At 41.9% G+C, this 17,523-nt stretch overlaps 1 protein-coding gene across 9 annotated transcripts in view; it reads left to right on the forward strand.

Moving 5' to 3' along the window:
* Positions 1 to 17,523, forward strand: part of PDE1C (phosphodiesterase 1C) — a 556,804-nt gene that overhangs the window by 356,134 nt on the left and 183,147 nt on the right. The gene's annotated exons all lie outside the window — the stretch shown is intronic.

Raw genomic sequence — 17,523 nt, forward strand, 5'->3', positions numbered from 1 at the left:
ATACCTCCCACTGGCAGGTCTGGGTGAGGCATGCCTGCCTGGAGCTGGGAGTGGGTTCCTCTGAAAGCAGGTGATCTGAGAATGGGGGATGAAAGAGTGAGCTACTGCCAGAAGACAGGGAGAGGGGACACCAGGTGGCCAATATACAGCCAGTGTTCACTCCATCTGTGGACCCCTTGGTTGTCCTCTTCAGGCCTTTGTAACCCATTCCTGCTCAAGTAAAGTTTAGAGAAGGGATATTATCCTTAACGAGGTAGTGACAATTCAAATAGTCTATTTTGTTTTATGATTCCTGTCTGTTTTCAGGTATCTTGGGGGTCATTTAAAGAACAGAGGCTTTCCCCAAATGTCTAAACTACACTTCAGGGTCTGACATGATCTCTCTAGGGATCCAGAGATTTTGGTGCTTGGAATTGAGTTCAAGTGTTCACAATCCATCTTAGCTGTGACTTTCTGGCAAACTGAGCAGTAGCTCCACAGAAGCTCCACGGAAGTATGAACAGAATAGCCATGTTAAATTCTGAGCAAAGGGCAGTTCTTTGCATGGATGGCCCTTTCTTGTCATCCATATTTCACTTCATCAGAAAGGCCTTCCTGATTCTTAACAATACATCATTATCTGAAAATAGCTTTTGTTTTATTTTATTTATTTTTTCTCACTAATGTTAAACTCCATAAGAGCAAAAAAATTTTTTCTATTTTGTTTTCTTCAGTAGCCATAGCACCTGGAACAGTGTATGACACCCAGTAGGCGCTCAGCAAACACTAGGGCATGAATGAGTGGCTCCTACAAACCACTCTTCCACTGCCTCACTAGGCGCGAAGTGTCCTCTGTAAATGAGGTTGGCTGGAGTAAATACAGTAGCTGAATCCAGCTATAACTATGTTGTTATAATGGATGGGCCATGTAATATAGTGAAGTTATTAACTCCCAAAGTTTGTACTTTATCCAAAAGACATATTACTGGCTTTAGGCAAGGAATGAGTCTGGCCTCCATGATAGATGGGGCTTACACTTCAAGACAATAAGCATTGTACTTGGGACTTTTTTTATCTTGAACAACACAATTGCTTCTGAGGACAAGCATGATTGACTATGTAGAAATGGAATAAGGTTTGTTATTAATGCAGTCTTGGAGCTCACGGTCTCACGATCTACTTAGCAGAGATTTCTAAGTCGTTATCCACAGAATTTTACCATAGTGCCTGGAAGTGAGTTAGAGTTTCCATTGTTAATTCCTCCACACATGCCTCCCTCCTCCCAGCAAGCCGTGAGAAAGAGAACTGATTCCAGTGCCTGCACTTGGTAAAGGGGGTCTGCACGTCCCCATTCTAGAGAGAACCTAGAGATTGGATCTCTGTGTAGGTTTGTGGCAGGCTGGGCTCCTTGACAGATTGGATTCATTTGGTCAAATGTGTTGGCTTAAACTTTGCAGAAATGAAGTTGAATGGACGTCAAGAGAAGCTACAGAAGCTGATGGTGTAGCACATTAGTGGACCTCAGAGTACAAGTTAGCTTTATTTATAGGTACTGCTTTTATGGTGAACTAGCTAAAAAGACATCAACAAAATGAAAAGAAACTGAATTTCAGTTCTCAGAATATTGCTTGTAGTCATCACTCTGTGAGTCTAAATGTTTCAAAAATTTTCTCTCCATTTTGACATTTTTAACGAACATATATGAGCACTTTCCAAGTACTAAGCACTGAGGAAATAAATTTGAATAAGATAAATCTGTTTTGGTTTCAGAAAAACACTCAGTCTAGAAAGGAGAGACAGATCTGCACACACCTAATTTGAAAATCTATGGTAAGTAGTATGAGAGAAGTCCGTGCAAAATACCATAGGAGGTGGCAAGTAATTCTTCCTGGAGTGGGGTGTGTGTGTATATATGCGTGTGGTATTTATGCCCTGCCTATGGCTTTTTATGTCTAATAATAATGGAAGCAATAAATACACAATTAACGTTCATTGATTGCTTTTTATGTCAGGCGCTGTTCTAATTACTTTATACCTATGATCTCATTTAATCCTTGTAGTAGCTTCTATGGAGAGGGTATCCGGATCTTCCTCATTTTGCAAAAGAGGAAACTGAGGCTCACAGAGGATCAGTAACTCATTCAGGTTCATGAGGCAGAGCCTGTATTCATCTAGGTGACTCTTGTTACCTGTGGCCTCCCAGCACCACTGGACCCCTTGCTTCCATGCTAGTTGACAGGAGTCTCCTGGAAGTGCTCTCTGTGGATCCTAAGGGGTTGTTTCCTTCCCGTACGTACGGGTTACTCTCTTCCTGTGTGGAATCCATCGTATGTGTGTGCCGCTAAGGTGACTTTACTAATGTGATGGTTCATTTTGTGCATCAGCCTGACTGGCTATGGAGTGCCTAGATTAAACATTGTTTCGGGATGTGTCTGTGAGGATGCTTCCAAATGAGATGAGCATTTGACATGGTAAACTCAGTAAAGTAGCTCACCTTCCCCATTGTGTGTGGGCATCATCCAATCCATTGAGGACCTGAATGGAACAAAAGGTGGAGGAAGGAGGAATTTGCCTCTTTTTTCTTTCCCACTACTTGAGCTGGAACATCTCGCCTTATCTTCTCCTGCCTTTGGACTGAAATTTATGCCATCAGCTTCCCTGGTTCTCAGACCTTCACACTTGGACTGAATTACACCACCGGCCTTCCAGGGTCTCCAGCTTGAGAAGAGCAGATCATCAGTAATTGCGTGAGCCAATTCCTTGTGATAAATCTCCTTTTATGTGTGTGTGTATGTATACATCCCCCTGGTTCTTTTTCTCTGGAGAATCCTGACTAATACAGCTCGTGTCAGGGGAATATCTTAATGCAATGAAATGACATTGTTGGTCTGTTTTAGAAAGCTCACTTCCTAGTAGTCCGAGCTGTGGTTCTCACTGGGTTCTCAGTATTAGTCTCCAGCACTGAGTCCAATCTATTGTGTTTGAATGTGCCCACTACTGCTGATAGAAAGTTCTGCCTGGAAGTCTTGGGGACCTAGATTTTTCTGGAGCTCCTCTCCAGAAACTTTTGGCCATTCACATGACTCCACTGGACCTCAGTTTCCACATTTGCATAATGGGCATAAGGATGAATTTGCTCCCTCACCCAGGGGCTGTGGGCAGGACATTTATGCCTGTGTGTTGGTTCACTCAGCTAGTCTGTGATGATGATCTCATGTGTGGGAGACACTGTGTATCCTGTGCGAGTACAGGCAAGTCCAGACAGGAGCTGTCCCCATGGAGCTCACAGCCTCACTGGGGGAATCTGATGCACATAACTGAGCTTGAGCACAGTTATTACTGTACATATACTTATCATCCAAATAATTATACCGTACTTATTAATTATGCAATAGTTCTATACAAATAATAATGGTAGCGCAACAGGCAGCTGCCACTTACCAACAACAGTTAACTATGTATCAGGGAAATGTACTTTTATTTAGGCGTTAGAATTGACTTCTGATGTGAGATTTCTTGCTTGTTTGTTACAATCACTTAAAAATTTAAAATAGGACACGCGTGGTATAAAATTAAGATACAAAAGTGCATTAAATGAAAGGTTCGTCTCTTTCACTGTAGATTTCTCAGTCCTACTCTCCAAAGTAAACTCATTGTAAACTTTTTTTGTATCCTTCAAGAACTCTCATTCAGGTACTGGCAATATACTCATATCCATTCTTTCACACAGATGCGACCATATTGTGTACAATTCTACATCTTCTTTTTATACTCCATGCACTTTCTTTCTGTCTCTGCCTCTGTCTCTCCCTCTGTCTGTCTCACTACACACACACACACACACACACACACACACACACACAGTCACACACACATGTACACAGAGAGAGGTCAATCTCCACCTCATTACTTTTGATAGTGATTAGTTCTCTTTCTCGGGGAGTCAGTAGGTTAAAAAAGTCATATCATGTGAAGGTATTCTGTAACCATAAAAATATAAAAGAGTAAATAAACATAACCCCTAAGAACTGGCCGGGGTCTTAGAGCTCGAGCTAAGTGGCATCATGAAGGGACTCTGGTTCTGGGGCGGCTTACCTAAGGAGGTGGAATGTGGCTCTGTGGGCAAGTGGGTGGATGTGGAGAAAGTGTTGCTGGGCAGTGTGTGTCCAGGGCTCATCTCAGGCACCTGCTCTGTGGGGAAAGCACTGATTCCCACCCCTCTGGCTGGTGGCTGAGGCTGGTGGGAGGGTGCTGTGCTGGTCAGGGTTGGCTTGGGAACTGGGTGGGACAGTGCAGCTGTCCTGAGAGGGAAAGGGCTGCCATCTTGGGCCCCAGGCCTCCCAGACCACTTTCCTGGTCTGTTCGCCCCGACCCCTTTCTGCATTTCTACTCCTCCCCCTACCCAGTCTCTCACCAACCTTCCCTGGTGAAATCCTACTCTTCCTTCAAAACATTCCCCTGCACCTTCATAGCTCCCTTTTAAAACACTGGGAGTGTGGGCTTCCCTGGTGGCGCAGTGGTTGAGAGTCCGCCTGTCGATGCAGGGGACACGGGTTCGTGCCCCGGTCTGGGAAGATCCCACATGCCACGGAGTGGCTGGGCCCGTGAGCCATGGCCACTGAGCCTGCGTGTCCGGAGCCTGTGCTCTGCAATGGGAGAGGCCACAACAGCGAGAGGCCTGCGTACTGCAAAAAAAAAAAAAACAAAAAAAGAACACTGGGAGTGTAGGAGTGGTAAGAGCTGAATTGTTCCAAGTTCTCACTACATTCCAGACACTAAGTTCTTTACATGAATTTACTCATTGAATCCTCACTACCACCCTATGAGAGACTCTTATCATCCTCATTTTTATAGATGAGGAAGGCTGAGACACAGAAAGTTCACACATTTAATCAGTGGTGAAGCCCAGTCTCAAATTATGGCAGTCCAATGAACTGTCTGATGTAACAGCCGTAATTGCTACCATTTGGCCCTCACAATGACCTTGATGTAGGTGTGGTTATCTCCATTTTTACAGATGAGGAAATGGGAGCAAAGCAACTTGGCAAAGGCATGCAGTAGTAAGAGGCAGAACTGGGTTTTTTCCATCTGGTTCTCATCTCCTTTCCCCTCTAACTTGCTGTCTCTGCACATACACCTAGGGTACTAGAGGCCCTTGTGCCTGACGTACTCACTGCTACTGTAGTCTTCTCTCCCCCAGCAACAGCCATGCTTGGCACTGCTCCTGGCATATAGCCGATGCTCAGTAAGTAATTGTTTCATGACCAGTCTTTCTGTTGGCTGTGTGAGGGTTCTTACCTTACCTAAACTGAAAGGCATGTCTCACTGCAATCATTTTGAAATTATAGATGGAAAAGTGTCAAAACCTGTGATGGCTTAATGTTGTCATGTCACATGGAGTTCATCTGTATTCTTTTTTAATAGATTTATTTATCTATTTATTTTTGGCTGCATTGGGTCTTCGTTGCTGCACGCAGGCTTTCTTTTTAGTTGCAGCGAGCGGGGGCCACTCTTCGTTACGGTGCGCAGGCCTCTCATTAAGGTGGCTTCTCTTGTTGCAGAGCACAGGCTCTAGGCACGCAGGCTTCAGTAGCTGTGGCAGATGGGCTCAGTAGTTGTGGCTCATGGGCTCTAGAGCGCAGGCTCAGTAGTTGTGGTGCACGGGCTTAGTTGCTCCGTGGCATGTGGGATCCTCCCGGACCAGGGTTCGAACCCGTGTCCCCTGCATTGGCAGGCGGATTCTTAACCACTGCACCACCAGGGAAGCCCTCATCTGTGTTCTTGCCCAAAGGCGTTTTTACAACCATGTGGGAGTGCCTTTCCTTCCACATTCCTGACATTGCATGAAATCAACAGATTTAATAATTTATCAGTGTCACATGGGGCTTGTCCTGTGAAGTGGCTTCAGGGTCCAAGAGCTGGGGAGCCACAGGGATTCCTGGTGCTTCTTCCGGGTTCTGCTGTGCTCTACTGAGGGTGTTTTACACAGATCCCCTGGCCAAACCCACATACACCTGGCTGTGCAGACCCTGAGATGGGCGTTTGGATGGAGCTGTCATAGAGTGTATATCAGTTATGTTGGGTCAGTTTCCCAAATGCAACCTGAGCAGGTTGAACAGGTGATGTGCCCTTATGAAGAGCATATTTGCATATTAATGTGCCTGCATTTTGATTCTAGGCCCTTTACTTCCTTAGGACTGTGCCACTGAAGTTTGTGCTTAGGTCTGAGAATATCTGTAAGTTCTAGCAGAGCCAAGCCTGTGTCTAATGTAACTCTGTCCCCTGGCAGAGTACCTGGCACACAGTGAGCTACCATAACATAAATATTGAGTGAATTAATGGTTGTGTCTTTAGGGAGGTGAGAATGGTTCTGGGTGGGAAAGAGTTTCTGAAAACGCTGCAAGTATATCAGTTCCTCTGTTCCTGAACCCTGACGTTTCCTTCATGTTTCCTTACTTGCAAATGATCCGTGATGTTTCTGACCACAGCCATTAGGAGGTGGCACAGCAACCTTGGCTGGAACCTTCTTGGTGCATTGGCTTTTGGACAGAGAGTTGCTAAAATTAAACTGTTGCTTTGGCTTTAGTGCTGTTGACCTGTCTTCATCATTTGAGAAAAAGTGCATATATTAGAAAATTTGCCAGGGCCCAGAATTTGCCTATGGAAATGAATTTCAGTTAATCCCACCTTTAACTAAAGAACTTTTAGCCGTGTGTTAATCAAATTGTTAATTATGCTCAAAGCAGTGTATATGATGACTAAATTACCATAATTTGGCTACTAATGGTCATTTTCTGCTTCCGTCCCTTCAGTTGTATTATGGACCATATACACAATCAGGTAGCCTTACAGTTCTTTTATGAATCACTGATATAATCTTATAGTTGTACCTAGATGTGTACAAGCGTGATTAATGATGATAATCCAGTGTATTACGTTTGTTTTCCTGTTGCTGGAATTAATTGAAATAATATACATGCAAAGGCCTAGCACAGAGTGAGACATATGGTAGAGGATCGCTAAGTATTTAGTCATCTATTTAATATGCATACATCCATTTTCCCATCTAGTGGTAGTGCTATTAAAATATTTTTTAGCAGCCATATAGGGGCATTTTATTTTTTGTTGTTTTTTTAAAGTAGGTCACATTTATTCTTAGATATTCCAAGTTCAAATTATTGCTGCAGAGATCTATGATACAGAGTTCTAGAATCCCAATTCATTACTGTCTAAGCATTTGACTGGTTTATGATATATATTTTCTCTGAGACAAAGAATTAGCTTTGTCTGTAATCAGGCCTATAGTCGGCCCTCTATGTGGAGGTAGGATGGCCCACTATCTGGGTGAGACAGTCCAAAAGATGTTAATCCCACCACTTGGCAGTGAGTCCTGCAACAACTCCCTGATTGTGGTTGAGACCATTGTCAATCTAAGAGACAGACCAGCCACCATTTCTTCAGGTTCTTTGTTGTCGAGTCTGTCTAACAATTTATTTAGCCATTGTAATATCTACACTTTGAGTGGAATGTCTTCAGGGGCATTAGGTCTCTGACTTTTGTTCCATTCATACAAAGACCTGAATCTAACCATTGTGAGTGGGGGCAAGGGATGGGAGATGGAACCGATATTTTGTGTACCTGCTATTCAGGTACTATGTAAGATCCTTTGCCTGTGTTATCTCATTTAATCCTCATGACAACCTTAAGAGGGAGGTACCATCACCTCCATTTTAGAGATGAGGAATCAGAAGTCTCATGTGCTTATGTAGCTTGACCAACGTTCTAGTTACTAATTTGAACTCAGGTTTGTCTACTGCAAAACCCATACTCGAAAGTTCTATGCTGACTTGCCTCATGTAACACTGTTTGTTGTTATTTAATGTTTTGTTAATACTTGTCAACCTATCAATTCATTCTCTACATTTTTATGCAGTAAATTTGTCCTAAATTCTGTGCCAGAAAGACTGATCTTTCTATAAGCTGATGATGCTCCTTTTTATTAGATCATGAGGGTTATTTCACTTCTTATAGTTTCTTTTTTCTTGACTGGAGAGCCAAGTTGAGTGCTCAGTTGTAACAATTCTCATCTCTGATTTCTGGTACTATTATCCCCCCCTTTCTATCTAGAATTTTCTATCGATCTTTTTCTCTTATTTTAACTTGCCTCTTAAGCTTCCAAATTATTTATTAAAGTATAAATTATAAAATCATCATAGTATTTTTCAAACATTTAAACAGCTTTACTCATCTTGGAAATCAGCTTAAAAATGTTCAACAAATAGGGAGATACTGGATCCATTTAAGCAATAGCTTTATATCTTGTCCTTTCACGCACAAACGTGTGCACGAGTATATCCATGTGGATGCACACACACCATTAGTGGGACATGCCCTTTGAGTCTCCTGCCCATGGCTTGCATCTATCTGTCTTGTGTGGCATTGGTTTCACTGACCCTATTCTCTGGTCACCTGATCTGACCAACCACACAGTGTAGCTAAAGGTCATCCATCCAGAGGACACTCCCTCTCACTCCTCTAACTCCCTCTTATTTTTATTTATTTATTTATTTATTTTTTGCGGTACGCAGGCCTCTCACTGTTGTGGCCTCTCCCGTTGAGCACAGGCTCTGGACGCGCAGGCTCAGCGGCCATGGCTCACGGGCCCAGCCGCTCCGTGGCATGTGGGATCTTCCCGGACCGGGGCACGAACCCGTGTCCCCTGCATCAGCAGGCGGACTTTCAACCACTGCGCCACCAGGGAAGCCCTAACTCCCTCTTATTAAAGCTGTTTAAAAGAGGCAATTTCTGAGTATTTGAACACTTTACATAGATCTGTGACCTTGAAATTTAGTTTTGGACATTCCCTTGGATGATCTTTAAGTCTTTCAGGCTATAAATTACTACTCTAGCCTGGCGGCTGCGGCTGGAGTGGAGCATGAGCAGGTGAGGCCCTTGTCCTCCCAGGCAAGGACAAGTCTGTATAGTAATCATGGTGGTTCTTCATTGTTCAACATTTAATGTTGCAGCTTCTCTCTCCAGCTTGGCTTTCATACCCAGTCAATGCATAGAGGAGTGTGTGTGTGTGTGTGTGTGTGTGTGTGTGTGTGTGTGTCCCGAAGCATAAAGCGGCAGATGGTTCTGAAGGCTGGCACAAAGTGGGAACTTCCTGCTGAACAGCTCTCCCTCTTGGGGTAATGCCGGCTGCCCAATAAACCTATGTTTTCTGGCACCTAAACCCATTGTCAAGGATCCTTCCTCTGCATAGGCAACCTGCACCTCAAGTAACATGAACAAGCGCAAAGGCCTTTGTTTGGCCTGAATGCTGATGACAATTTAGAATTGGTGCTTTTTATTTGTTTGTTTTGGTCCTTGAATTTAGTGCTTTCTGCTAGGAGACCAGTTGGCCTTTCAGCTCTAAGCAGCACTCCCTCTGTATAGATATCAACTCTATGAGATTCTTTGGGGAATTTAAAAGTTGAGTAGATAATCAATTCTTGCTCCCAAGAAGCTTGTGAGCCAAACAATTTTTCCAATGCCAAAATCTAAGGGAGTTAGGGAAAAAAAAAAAAAACGCTTTGGTGCAAAATTAGACATGCAATATGATAATTACATTGTAATTTTAAAAATGGTTTACTATTAAATAGATTTAGTTGCAGAGTTGGAAAAATGGAAAAATGCTGAAGAAATATTCTCTACTATAGAACAGGGCTTCTGGGCATTGGAGGTGTGGTGGAGAATGAGTCACTTCAGATGGGTGTGTAAGTTTGTATTTCGGGTCCTCAAAAGTTGCAGAATGGACTATCTTGTCCGTTAAGTATTTTACAAAATAGACCTCCGACCAAGAGGGGCCTCGCTGGCTCTCTTCCTTTCCCTTATCTTTTCACTCTAATTTTAGGAGGACCTTGCTCAGTAAGTATATCTGTAATTACAGGCATTACAGGGGGTACTCAGGGGAAAGAAAAAGCTGCTTTTTTGAATAAGGAAAAATATCCAAAATAGTATCTAGAAACAAGAATAACCATGAAATGAGCAAAGATCATCTAGGATTATTTGGGCTTCTCTCCGGGATGGTCCTGTTTAGGATACAGGATGGAAAACATTTCTAGAAAGCGTTATCATGGTCCAGTCAGTCAGTCCTGACAACGTGCGTTTTTGTTCCATGGGTGAAGACCCATATCATTACAGACTAGCTCTTGCTACATGTTGAGTGGGACCAGGGATTTTGCTGTAATCGTTGGTAAATAAGCATTTGCTAACCCCTCTACTGCTGTTGTTTTACAAACCAGTAAAGAATGATGGCTAAACAGATTCTGACAAGAATCAGTTACTCTTCCTAGATTCGCATAAAGCTATGAACCTTAGGTTGAATTTACTTCCTTCGTAGATGTTCTTTCAGTTTCTGAGGATCCTGAAGTTCCCTGTTGCCCAGTTGTTGGACCTGTGAAACCGAATGGCTAAAGGAGAGTGGGAAAATGGTCATTAGGTTCCTTCCGATTGTGATGAGCTATCAAGAGCTCACTTTTTATCGCCTGCTATAGTTCAGAGAATGCCGTGCAGTTCATAATCTCATTTGAATTTGGCAACCTTGGGGTGGACAGGGAAGATTTTATAATTTGCCCTTATTAGATGAGAAAACTGAGAGAGGTCAGGAGGTCATCCAGCTCATTGATAGTAAACCTGCTATAAATCAGTTTTTTATTCCAAGTTCAGTGCTGTTTCCATTAAGCACATTAGCTCTCAAAACTAGTCGTGCTTTCTATTCTTTAATGCTTTGATTTTGAATATTTTAAAAATATTTATTCTTTTGATGACAAAGGTAGTTTAGATAATATTAATTACATATCCAGATGAGAAAACTAAGGCATAAGGAAATTTGGGGGCTTACTCAAGGTCATAAGATGAAATTAGAGGCGGAGCCTCAGAGAATTTGGCCTTTTCTACCGCACGTTGCGATTGTTGTTTGCCTTTGTGTCCTGCTTCCTCTGGCTTGAAGCACTTGCTGCTACTTGAGATATTGAAGAAATACAGGAAAAGGGGACTTGGGTATCTGACACGGACTGTGATTCAGCAACATCATGGAATTTCCACTTTCTAGTTTCTCTGCCTTGGAGGTTAATGATTTATTCTGTCTTCTACATAGGGCGATTGAGAAGTGGGTTGTATGCTTTTTTACATAAATATTGTCCAAAAAGGGAAAATGTAGGACTGTTACATTTGGCCAGCAACAAAAGAGTTTTTTAGTTTTGTTTGTTTTTAGGAGATCACTTTTGTCCATCATTTTTTTTTTAATGATAAGGAAAGAGACTAAGAGAGGTGAAAAGACTTGTTAAGCTTACAGACTTTAGCACCAGGACCCAAGACTTCTCATTTTCTGTTCTGTTCACTTTTTACTCTATTACATCTTGTGCATATGTTGGCATGCAAACTATTTGTTATTTAATAATATTTCCTACTGTTTTGTAAGATATTATGAGACTTCTCCCTCCAAAATTTCTTCCTTCAATTTCCCATATCCAAAGCTTTTATATCTCTAAACGATTATGTTGTGTAATAGGAAAAAAATAGACTTATAAAAGGTATCCATTCATCCTCCTGATTTCTAGTCGATCACTTAGGAGATTTGAAAATATATGCCCCGCATCCCTATGTTTCTCTTTCTTGTTCTTCCCAAGTTCCAGTTCTGAATGCTTGCCAACCAGGCCCTCCAGCACTCTGCATTTGCCCTCTTCCCCTCATTTCTAGCTCAAACTGTGATCCTTTGTGTATGTTAGAATGCTTTGCATACCCCAGAACACCCTTATATCAGCCAACTCAAGTATTAGCCTGGAAAACAGCAATTATTTATTGGGTTAAACATTCATATTGAATGATCACGAATGATCATGTTCTAGTTCAGACAGAGAGTAAGGTCACAGCTCTTCTCTATATGTCAGACATAGCTGAGGCATATTCACAACATCGTTTTATAGTATCTCAGTGTGAACCCACTTAAATATTAACCAGTATGTATTGGCAAGTATTGGAAGACACCAAAAGCATAATTATTTTTTTTTAGATTCCACATATATGTGTTAGCATACGGTATTTGTTTTTCTCTTTCTGACTTACTTCACTCTGTATGACAGACTCTAGGTCCATCTACCTCACTACAAATAACTCAGTTTCGTTTCTTTTTATATCTGAGTAATATTCCATTGTATATATGTGCCACATCTTCTTTATCCATTCATCTGTGAATGGACACTTAGGTTGCTTCCATGTCCTGGCTATTGTAAATAGTGCTGCAATGAACATTGTGGTACATGACTCTTTTTGAATTATGGTTTTCTCAGAGTATATGCCCAGTAGTGGGATTGCTGGGTCATATGGTAGTTTTTTGTTTTGTTTTTTTAACATCTTTATTAGAGTATAATTGCTTTACAATGGTGTGTCAGTTTCTGCTTTATAACAAAGTGAATCAGTTATACATATACATATGTCCCTATATCTCTTCCCTCTTGCATCTCCCTCCCTCCCACCCTCCCTATCCCACCCCTCTAGGTGGTCACAAAGCACGGAGCTGATCTCCCTGTGCTATACGGCTGCTTCCCACTAGCTATCTAGTTTATGTTTGGTAGTGTATATATGTCCATGCCACTCTCTCACTTTGTCCCAGCTTACCCTTCCCTCTCCCCGTATCCTCAAGTCCATTCTCTAGTAGGTCTGCATCTTTATTCTCGTCTTGCCCCTAGGTTCTTCTGACCATTTTCTTTTTTTTTTAGATTCTACATATATGTGTTAGCATACAGTATTTCTCTTTCTGACTTACTTCACTCTGTATGACAGACTCTAGGTCCATCCACCTCACTACAAATAACTCAGTTTCATTTCTTTTTATATCTGAGTAATATTCCATTGTATATATGTGCCACATCTTCTTTATCCATTCATCTGTTGATGGACACTTAGGTTGCTTCCATATCCTGGCTACTGTAAATAGTGCTGCAATGAACATTGTGGTACATGACTCTTTTTGAATTATGGTTTTCTCAGGGTATATGCTGGATCATATGGTAGTTTTAGTTTTCGTTTTTTAAGGAACCTCCATCCCTTGTAGGAAATGTTCCCAGAGCAACTGGCATAACTAGGACAGGTGACAGGTTCAGAAAGCAGAGGAAGGAAAGGAAGGGAGCCAGTATGTACTGAGTGCTGCCCTGCGCCAGGCATCGTGGAGGTGTAGTGCATGTGTTACCTTACTTAGTCCTCATAGCTATTCCCATTTTGCCGGTACAGATATAAAGACACAGAGAATGTAATTTGCCAGTGGCCACAAAGTTAGTAACTGATAAATCTGAGATTCCGACCCTGGTCACAATCAAGACAAGAGCCGTGGAGACCTCATTTAATTCTGTACCTACTACCCATTTCCAATTTTTGCCTCCGACACCCTAACGTTATTTACTTCGTCAGAACCAGGGCTCAAAGCCTCTGAATTTGACCATTGCCCGTATTTTCTCCATGGAGGTGTTTGATTTGGTGACCAGATGCTATAGTATAACAGACTTTTTTTAAAAAAATTGAAGTATAGTTGATTTACACTATTATATTATTTTCAGATGTACAGCATAGTGTTTCAGTATTTTTGCAGATTAGCGTAATAGACTTTTGAGGGCTAGCCTGGAAACCTCAGCACTATTAAATATCATTTCTATAAGAAAATGCATGTCACATTCCAATTAAACAACTTACAAATAAACTTTGAATATGTAATAGATATTCAAACATATATATGTAATAAATAAACTTTGAAAATTTGTTAGTTAGCTATACACAGCATTAATTGAGTTAAATTTATTAGAAAAAAAGAGAACTATCTTCTTCAGTGTCCATCACCCTCTTTCGTCGTCATGTGTGAGAACTCTAGGAGCCAGGATGGGGACAGCTGAGAGTTGCTGGTAAAAGTCATGTAGGAGACTCCCTGATATGAGAAGAAAATTCTTGTGGTTTAAACATGAAATAAATAGTAAGATCACAATGATGTATTGAACTTTTAAGTGTACTTTTCATTTAAATGAATTTTTCTCCTACATCTTGCTGCTCTAAGGGAATCTCCAGTAGAGGAACAATTTAATTTTGAAGCTGAATTAAGTTCAGTAGTCAGCCTCAGAAAAGCAGAAAATTTCTCTTTACACACATAGAATTCAAGTGAAGTTGTATTAATTTCAATTGAGGAAGGCATCTTTTGGCTATTGCCACCGTGACTGATATTGTTTCCATAATTCTCAAAATCAACCAGATATTGAGGGCGTTTTTTTGTTTGTTTGTTTGTTTGTTTTGCGGTACGCGGGCCTCTCACTGTTGTGGCCTCTCCCGTTGCGGAGCACAGGCTCCGGACGCGCAGGCTCAGCGGCCATGGCTCACGGGCCCAGCCGCTCCGCGGCATGTGGGGTCTTCCCGGACCAGGGCACGAACCCGTGTCCCCTGCATCGGCAGGCGGACTCTCAACCACTGCGCCACCAGGGAAGCCCTGAGGGTGTCTTTTAATCTGTCTAATTCTACTTAGCATTAGGGACTTGGTTTAGTGGCCCCTTCTTCTGGGAAGTCCTCTCTCATCCCTGCCCACCAGCCAACTGGAAGACACCCTCCTGTGTGCTCCCACACGGCCCTGCACTAACACCCGTCTTGTTCCCAGACCACACGCACTGTAGTGGTCTTTCTGTTCCTCTGGGCCCCCACCAGACTGCAGGCTCCTTGTTGGAGGAGCTGCTTCAGATCCACCCCTTCCCTGTGCCCCGCACAGTGTCTAACCCTCAATAAGCGGTTACTGAATAATCAAATCAGTGAATGACTAAATGATTCCCATTTTTTTCTGGTTGGGGAAAGCAAAGCTCAGACAGGATAATTGACTGTGATTGTATAAGTAAGTGATGGAGAAAGTGCCTGCCCAGAAGAAGGCTAAAGACAAAGACACAGCTGGTCTCTGGAGTTATCATAGCCAGAGAGACCAAAGACAGTTCACCCATCAGGGGCTAACTATGGCTGTAACGAGCAACATTGATGGGGTCTCGTTAAAGCAAAAAGGGAGAAAGTAAATTTTCTCTTGGAAACACTGACGCGACACTGAAGAGACAGAGACACTGAAGTATAAGAATGTATAAAGTGTTTGGAAAACTACTTGACCAAAGGTGGAAACTTTTTTATATCTATCTCTATCCCTATATCTATATTTGTATCTGTATCATCTATCTACATGTATATATGTCAAAATAGAAGAGGAAAAGTTGATTTAACAAGAAAATTTCAGTGTACAGTGTGTATGTGGATATAGAAGATATAATGTATGTATGTAATATATAAAAACCTGCTATGCATGTTTATGGAAATATTCTTGGTTTCATGGTGATTTATGATTGACAGTACCCACCTGGCTAGAGCTTATAGCAACAGCACACATTTATTGAGTATGTGTCTGGCACTGAACTAGGTACTGGCGTGGGAGGAGATATAAAAATTAGGACTATTTTATCATTGATCTTAAGGAGTTATTAGCCAGAGAAAGGGAATTTGACCTGAATACAAATGAAAGTAAAGCAGAATGAGGAAAAAATACCATAAGGAGAGTCCAAAATAATACAATTTTAAAAAACATAGAGGCCCAAATGTGGAAGAAACTGTATGCAGTTAGAAAATGTGTTAAAAGATGGTTCTTGAAGCATGGGCAAAATATCAACAGGTGGAGGTGGAATGGAGAGAAGGCAGGTAAGGTGAAGTCAGTCATCTTAGGAGTTGTTGCGATTGTTTATTTGAATTACATGGACATATTCAAAATAGACTTACAGATGTTGGCATTGTTACTTATCAGTCCTGGTTCTGGCTGGAAACCAATGGCACATCTAAGGGTTTAACTCAGGGCCATTTAATGAAGGTACTCTTTACAGACATGTGGGCAGAGTTAACAGAACCAAAAGGAATGGTAAGGCGCCCAGGGACTGGCAATAGCAGGAAGCTGTCACTGCCTGGGCCTGATGGGGCAGGGGGAGGGCTGGAGACAGCTCAGAGCTGTGTGAACAGTGACAGTTCCACCTGTCACTGTTGGAACAATAGTGATCTCGGGATAGGTCATGTCATAAGTACTGCAGCTTCCTTCTCTTTCCACTCTCTGATCTTCTACTGGCGCCTCCAACAGAAACTCAGCAGGGAGTGGAGGGCCAGAGTGATGCACAGACTGTGGGAGTCTCCCCCATAGGAGCTGGCAGAGGATAACCAGCACAGATACATAGTATTTTCTACAGATTCCAGCTTTAAACTGAAAGTTCATTATAGAACTGTTTGCATCAGAGAACTCAGAAAAATAGCTTCATATTGGGTATCTTTCAAAGAGATTTTATTACTGAAGCTACCAGAAATAACCTCTTTTAAGTCTACTTTGTATGCTAATGAAGCTATAACATGGTTCTCCAGGGGAAAAATTGTAATTATGCTTCAATAAGTTAGTTTTATTAGGGAAGGGGATATTTTGTTATCCAAGACCCTGCCCCTTCATTTCATCCTGGTACTTTGTAGAGATGAGACTGAGAGAACAAAGCCCTGCAAGGAGACTGTAGCTGGAGACATTTTCTTGGTTTCAAAGCTCATTTTTTTCCCTTTAGGCCGGGTGTGGTTTTCTCTTTAGGCAATATAAGAAGTTCCAGATCTCTGTAGTATCTTCCAGTGCTCCTGAGAAGGGATTGAGGAAGGATTTAATTTAGAGACATTCTGAAAGAGTGAGATGGAGGCAAGATGAGCTCAGCTGGGTGGACCCACCCTGTCCTGGTTCCTCAGCGCCACTGGGAATAAATGCTTTCAATTGCACATCTCTTTGTTTACTTTTCTTAGTCTCCTCAAGAATCCTTAGTGCATTAAGAGCTGGTTGTTTCTTTAGCAGGGATTTCCGGATAAACAGTTTAAAGTTCCCTTTTTAAAAAAACACTCCACTAAATAAATAAATACATGAATGAATAAATAAATAAAGAAAATAGTAGCTTAATTCTAGTCTATCCAAGAATGCTTTTTTCCACTCAGCTGTTTAAGGCACAGATTCAATGAAATTTAAATCGCTCTCTTATATTCCTCTGATTTAATCAGTGTTGATATTAAATTATATAAGTTTGGATTTTTGTCTTGAAACAGATGTATTTCCCCTTCTCTCTTTCCTTCCTCCCTCCCTCCCTTCCTCCCTCCCTCCCTCCCTCCCTCCCTCCCTTCCTTCCTTCCTCCCTTCCTTCCATTTTTCTTTTGGAAGATGGAAGCTCGAGTAAGTGTTGCAATAATTAATCTTCATCAAGCTTTCATCCTCCCAGTTAGTTCCTAGGGCAGTTGCAATAAATTGCCACGAACTTGGTGGTTTCAAACAATAGGAATTTATTCCCTCACAGTTCTGTTGGCTGGAAGTCCAAAATCAAGGTGTTGGTGGGCCATGCTCCCTCTGAAGACTCTAGGGAAGAATCTTTCCTTGACTCTTCCAGCTTCTGGTGACTCCACGTCTCTTGGTTTGGGGGCTGCATGGCCCCAATCTCTGTCTCAATC

The sequence above is a fragment of the Orcinus orca genome, chromosome 9 (assembly GCF_937001465.1).
Source record: "Orcinus orca chromosome 9, mOrcOrc1.1, whole genome shotgun sequence".
NCBI lineage: Eukaryota > Metazoa > Chordata > Mammalia > Artiodactyla > Delphinidae > Orcinus > Orcinus orca.